Here is a 6000-nt window from a genome sequence, read left to right as displayed (position 1 = left end):
AACAAAAAGCAGTTTTCAGCATAAGAAGCATGATCCTGTGAATTGAATGTGCTCAGAACAAGCTTTTGACTAATCAACTGTTTCTTCTTGCAAAACATATCATTTCATGCTCGTCTCATGCTGTGTGTAACAAAAAGCAGTTTTCAGCATAAGAAGCATGATCCTGTGTGTTGAATGTGCACAAAACAAGCTTTTGACTAATACACTATTGTTTCTTACAAAAGATATCATTTCATGCTCCTCTCATGCTCTTTGTAACAAAAAGCAGTTTTCAGCATAAGAAGCATGATCCTGTGAGTTGAATGTGCACAAAACAAGCTTTTGACTAATCAACTGTTTCTTCTTGCAAAACATATCATTTCATGCTCCTCTCATGCTGTGTGTAACAAAAAGCAGTTTTCAGCATAAGAAGCATGATCCTGTGTGTTGAATGTGCACAAAACAAGCTTTTGACTAATCAACTGTTTCTTCTTGCAAAAGATATCTTTTCATGCTCCTCTCATGCTCTGTGTTACAAAAAGCAGTTTTCAGCATAAGAAGCATTACCCTGTGAACTGAATGTGCACAAAACAAGCTTTTGACTAATCAACTGTTTCTTCTTGCAAAAGATATCTTTTCATGCTCCTCTCATGCTCTGTGTTACAAAAAGCAGTTTTCAGCATAAGAAGCATTACCCTGTGAACTGAATGTGCACAGAACAAGCTTTTCACTAATAAACTGTTTTCAGTATAAGAAGCATTATCCTGTGAATTGAATGTGCACAGAACAAGCTTTTGACTGATAAACTGTTTCTTCTTACAAAAGATATCATTTCATGATCCTCTCATGCTCTGTGTAACAAAAAGCAGTTTTCAGTATAAGAAGCATGATCCTGTGAGTTGAATGTGCAAAATACAATCTTTTGACTAATAATCTGTTTTTTCTTGCAAAAGATATCATTTCATGCTCCTGTCATGCTGTGTGTAACAAAAAGCAGTTTTCAGCATAAGAAGCATGATCCTGTGTGTTGAATGTGCACAAAACAAGCTTTTGACTAATCAACTGTTTCTTCTTGCAAAAGATATCTTTTCATGCTCCTCTCATGCTCTGTGTTACAAAAAGCAGTTTTCAGCATAAGAAGCATTACCCTGTGAACTGAATGTGCACAAAACAAGCTTTTGACTAATCAACTGTTTCTTCTTGCAAAAGATATCTTTTCATGCTCCTCTCATGCTCTGTGTTACAAAAAGCAGTTTTCAGCATAAGAAGCATTACCCTGTGAACTGAATGTGCACCGAACAAGCTTTTCACTAATAAACTGTTTTCAGTATAAGAAGCATGATCCTGTGAGTTGAATGTGCACAAAACAAGCTTTTGACTAATAAACTGTTTTTTCTTGCAAAAGATATCTTTTCATGCTCCTCTCATGCTCTGTGTTACAAAAAGCAGTTTTCAGTATAAGAAGCATGATCCTGTGTGTTGAATGTGCACAAAACAAGCTTTTGACTAATAAACTGTGTTTCTTGCAAAAGATATCTTTTCATGCTCCTCTCATGCTCTGTGTTACAAAAAGCAGTTTTCAGTATAAGAAGCATGATCCTGTGTGTTGAATGTGCACAAAACAAGCTTTTGACTAATAAACTGTGTTTCTTGCAAAATATATCTTTTCATGCTCCTCTCATGCTCTGTGTTACAAAAAGCAGTTTTCAGTGTAAGAAGCATGATCCTGTGTGTTGAATGTGCACAAAACAAGCTTTTGACTAATACACTGTTGTTTCTTGCAAAAGATATCTTTTCATGCTCCTCTCATGCTCTGTGTAACAAAAAGCAGTTTTCAGTATAAGAAGCATGATCCTGTGTGTTGAATGTGCAAAATACAATCTTTTGACTAATAATCTGTTTCTTCTTGCAAATGATATCTTTTCATGCTCCTCTCATGCTCTGTGTTACAAAAAGCAGTTTTCAGTATAAGAAGCATGATCCTGTGTGTTGAATGTGCACAGAACAAGCTTTTGACTAATTAACTGTTTTCAGTATAAGAAGCATTATCCTGTGAATTTAATGTGCACAGAACAAGCTTTTGACTAATAAACTGTTTTCAGTATAAGAAGCATTATCCTGTGAATTGAATGTGCGCAGAACAAGCTTTTGACTAATAAAATGTTTCTTCTTGCAAAAGATATCATTTCATGCTCCTCTCATGCTCTGTGTAACAAAAAGCAGTTTTCAGTATAAGAAGCATGATCCTGTGAGTTGAATGTGCAAAATACAAGCTTTTGACTAATAATCTGTTTTTTCTTGCAAAAGATATCTTTTCATGCTCCTCTCATGCTCTGTGTTACAAAAAGCAGTTTTCAGTATAAGAAAGCATGATCCTGTGTGTTGAATGTGCACAGAACAAGCTTTTTGCTAATAAACTGTATTCAGTATAAGAAGCATGATCATGTGTGTTGAATGTGCACAAAACAAGCTTTTGACAAATAAACTGTTTTTTCTTGCAAAAGATATCTTTTCATGCTCCTCTCATGCTGTGTGTAACAAAAAGCAGTTTTCAGCATAAGAAGCATGATCCTGTGAATTGAATGTGCTCAGAACAAGCTTTTGACTAATCAACTGTTTCTTCTTGCAAAACATATCATTTCATGCTCGTCTCATGCTGTGTGTAACAAAAAGCAGTTTTCAGCATAAGAAGCATGATCCTGTGTGTTGAATGTGCACAAAACAAGCTTTTGACTAATACACTATTGTTTCTTACAAAAGATATCATTTCATGCTCCTCTCATGCTCTTTGTAACAAAAAGCAGTTTTCAGCATAAGAAGCATGATCCTGTGAGTTGAATGTGCACAAAACAAGCTTTTGACTAATCAACTGTTTCTTCTTGCAAAACATATCATTTCATGCTCCTCTCATGCTGTGTGTAACAAAAAGCAGTTTTCAGCATAAGAAGCATGATCCTGTGTGTTGAATGTGCACAAAACAAGCTTTTGACTAATCAACTGTTTCTTCTTGCAAAAGATATCTTTTCATGCTCCTCTCATGCTCTGTGTTACAAAAAGCAGTTTTCAGCATAAGAAGCATTACCCTGTGAACTGAATGTGCACAAAACAAGCTTTTGACTAATCAACTGTTTCTTCTTGCAAAAGATATCTTTTCATGCTCCTCTCATGCTCTGTGTTACAAAAAGCAGTTTTCAGCATAAGAAGCATTACCCTGTGAACTGAATGTGCACAGAACAAGCTTTTCACTAATAAACTGTTTTCAGTATAAGAAGCATTATCCTGTGAATTGAATGTGCACAGAACAAGCTTTTGACTAATAAACTGTTTCTTCTTGCAAAAGATATCATTTCATGATCCTCTCATGCTCTGTGTAACAAAAAGCAGTTTTCAGTATAAGAAGCATGATCCTGTGAGTTGAATGTGCAAAATACAATCTTTTGACTAATAATCTGTTTTTTCTTGCAAAAGATATCATTTCATGCTCCTGTCATGCTGTGTGTAACAAAAAGCAGTTTTCAGCATAAGAAGCATGATCCTGTGTGTTGAATGTGCACAAAACAAGCTTTTGACTAATCAACTGTTTCTTCTTGCAAAAGATATCTTTTCATGCTCCTCTCATGCTCTGTGTTACAAAAAGCAGTTTTCAGCATAAGAAGCATTACCCTGTGAACTGAATGTGCACAAAACAAGCTTTTGACTAATCAACTGTTTCTTCTTGCAAAAGATATCTTTTCATGCTCCTCTCATGCTCTGTGTTACAAAAAGCAGTTTTCAGCATAAGAAGCATTACCCTGTGAACTGAATGTGCACAGAACAAGCTTTTCACTAATAAACTGTTTTCAGTATAAGAAGCATGATCCTGTGAGTTGAATGTGCACAAAACAAGCTTTTGACTAATAAACTGTTTTTTCTTGCAAAAGATATCTTTTCATGCTCCTCTCATGCTCTGTGTTACAAAAAGCAGTTTTCAGTATAAGAAGCATGATCCTGTGTGTTGAATGTGCACAAAACAAGCTTTTGACTAATAAACTGTGTTTCTTGCAAAAGATATCATTTCATGCTCCTGTCATGCTGTGTGTAACAAAAAGCAGTTTTCAGCATAAGAAGCATGATCATGTGTGTTGAATGTGCACAAAACAAGCTTTTGACTAATCAACTGTTTCTTCTTGCAAAAGATATCTTTTCATGCTCCTCTCATGCTCTGTGTTACAAAAAGCAGTTTTCAGCATAAGAAGCATTACCCTGTGAACTGAATGTGCACAAAACAAGCTTTTGACTAATCAACTGTTTCTTCTTGCAAAAGATATCTTTTCATGCTCCTCTCATGCTCTGTGTTACAAAAAGCAGTTTTCAGCATAAGAAGCATTACCCTGTGAACTGAATGTGCACAGAACAAGCTTTTCACTAATAAACTGTTTTCAGTATAAGAAGCATGATCCTGTGAGTTGAATGTGCACAAAACAAGCTTTTGACTAATAAACTGTTTTTTCTTGCAAAAGATATCTTTTCATGCTCCTCTCATGCTCTGTGTTACAAAAAGCAGTTTTCAGTATAAGAAGCATGATCCTGTGTGTTGAATGTGCACAAAACAAGCTTTTGACTAATAAACTGTGTTTCTTGCAAAAGATATCTTTTCATGCTCCTCTCATGCTCTGTGTTACAAAAAGCAGTTTTCAGTGTAAGAAGCATGATCCTGTGTGTTGAATGTGCACAAAACAAGCTTTTGACTAATACACTGTTGTTTCTTGCAAAAGATATCTTTTCATGCTCCTCTCATGCTCTGTGTAACAAAAAGCAGTTTTCAGCATATGAAGCATGATCCTGTGAGTTGAATGTGCACAGAACAAGCTTTTGACTAATAAACTGTTTTCAGTATAAGAAGCATTATCCTGTGAATTGAATGTGCACAGAACAAGCTTTTGACTAATAAACTGTTTCTTCTTGCAAAAGATATCATTTCATGCTCCTCTCATGCTCTTTGTAACAAAAAGCAGTTTTCAGTATAAGAAGCATGATCCTGTGAGTTGAATGTGCAAAATACAAGCTTTTGACTAATAATCTGTTTTTTCTTGCAAAAGATATCTTTTCATGCTCCTCTCATGCTCTGTGTTACAAAAAGCAGTTTTCAGTATAAGAAGCATGATCATGTGAGTTGAATGTACACAAAACAAGCTTTTGACTAATAAACTGTTTTTTCTTGCAAAAGATATCATTTCATGCTCCTCTCATGCTCTGTGTAACAAAAAGCAGTTTTCAGCATAAGAAGCATTATCCTGTGAATTGAATGTGCACAGAACAAGCTTTTGACTAATAAACTGTTTTCAGTATAAGAAGCATTATCCTGTGAATTGAATGTGCACAGAACAAGCTTTTGACTAATAAACTGTTTCTTCTTGCAAAAGATATCATTTCATGATCCTCTCATGCTCTGTGTAACAAAAAGCAGTTTTTAGTATAAGAAGCATGATCCTGTGAGTTGAATGTGCAAAATACAATCTTTTGACTAATAATCTGTTTTTTCTTGCAAAAGATATCTTTTCATGCTCCTCTCATGCTCTGTGTTACAAAAAGAAGTTTTCAGTATAAGAAGCATGATCCTGTGTGTTGAATGTGCACAGAACAAGCTTTTGACTAATTAACTGTTTTCAGTATAAGAAGCATTGTCCTGTGACTTTAATGTGCACAGAACAAGCTTTTGACTAATAAACTGTTTCTTCTTGCAAAAGATATCATTTCATGATCCTCTCATGCTCTGTGTAACAAAAAGCAGTTTTCAGTATAAGAAGCATGATCCTGTGAGTTGAATGTGCAAAATACAATCTTTTGACTAATAATCTGTTTTTTCTTGCAAAAGATATCTTTTCATGCTCCTCTCATGCTCTGTGTTACAAAAAGCAGTTTTCAGTATAAGAAGCATGATCCTGTGTGTTGAATGTGCACAAAACAAGCTTTTGACTAATACACTGTTGTTTCTTGCAAAAGATATCTTTTCATGCTCCTCTCATGCTCTGTGTAACAAAA

This window comes from Triplophysa dalaica, chromosome 1 (assembly GCF_015846415.1).
Source record: "Triplophysa dalaica isolate WHDGS20190420 chromosome 1, ASM1584641v1, whole genome shotgun sequence".
NCBI lineage: Eukaryota > Metazoa > Chordata > Actinopteri > Cypriniformes > Nemacheilidae > Triplophysa > Triplophysa dalaica.
Note: the sequence above shows the minus strand (reverse complement) of the source record.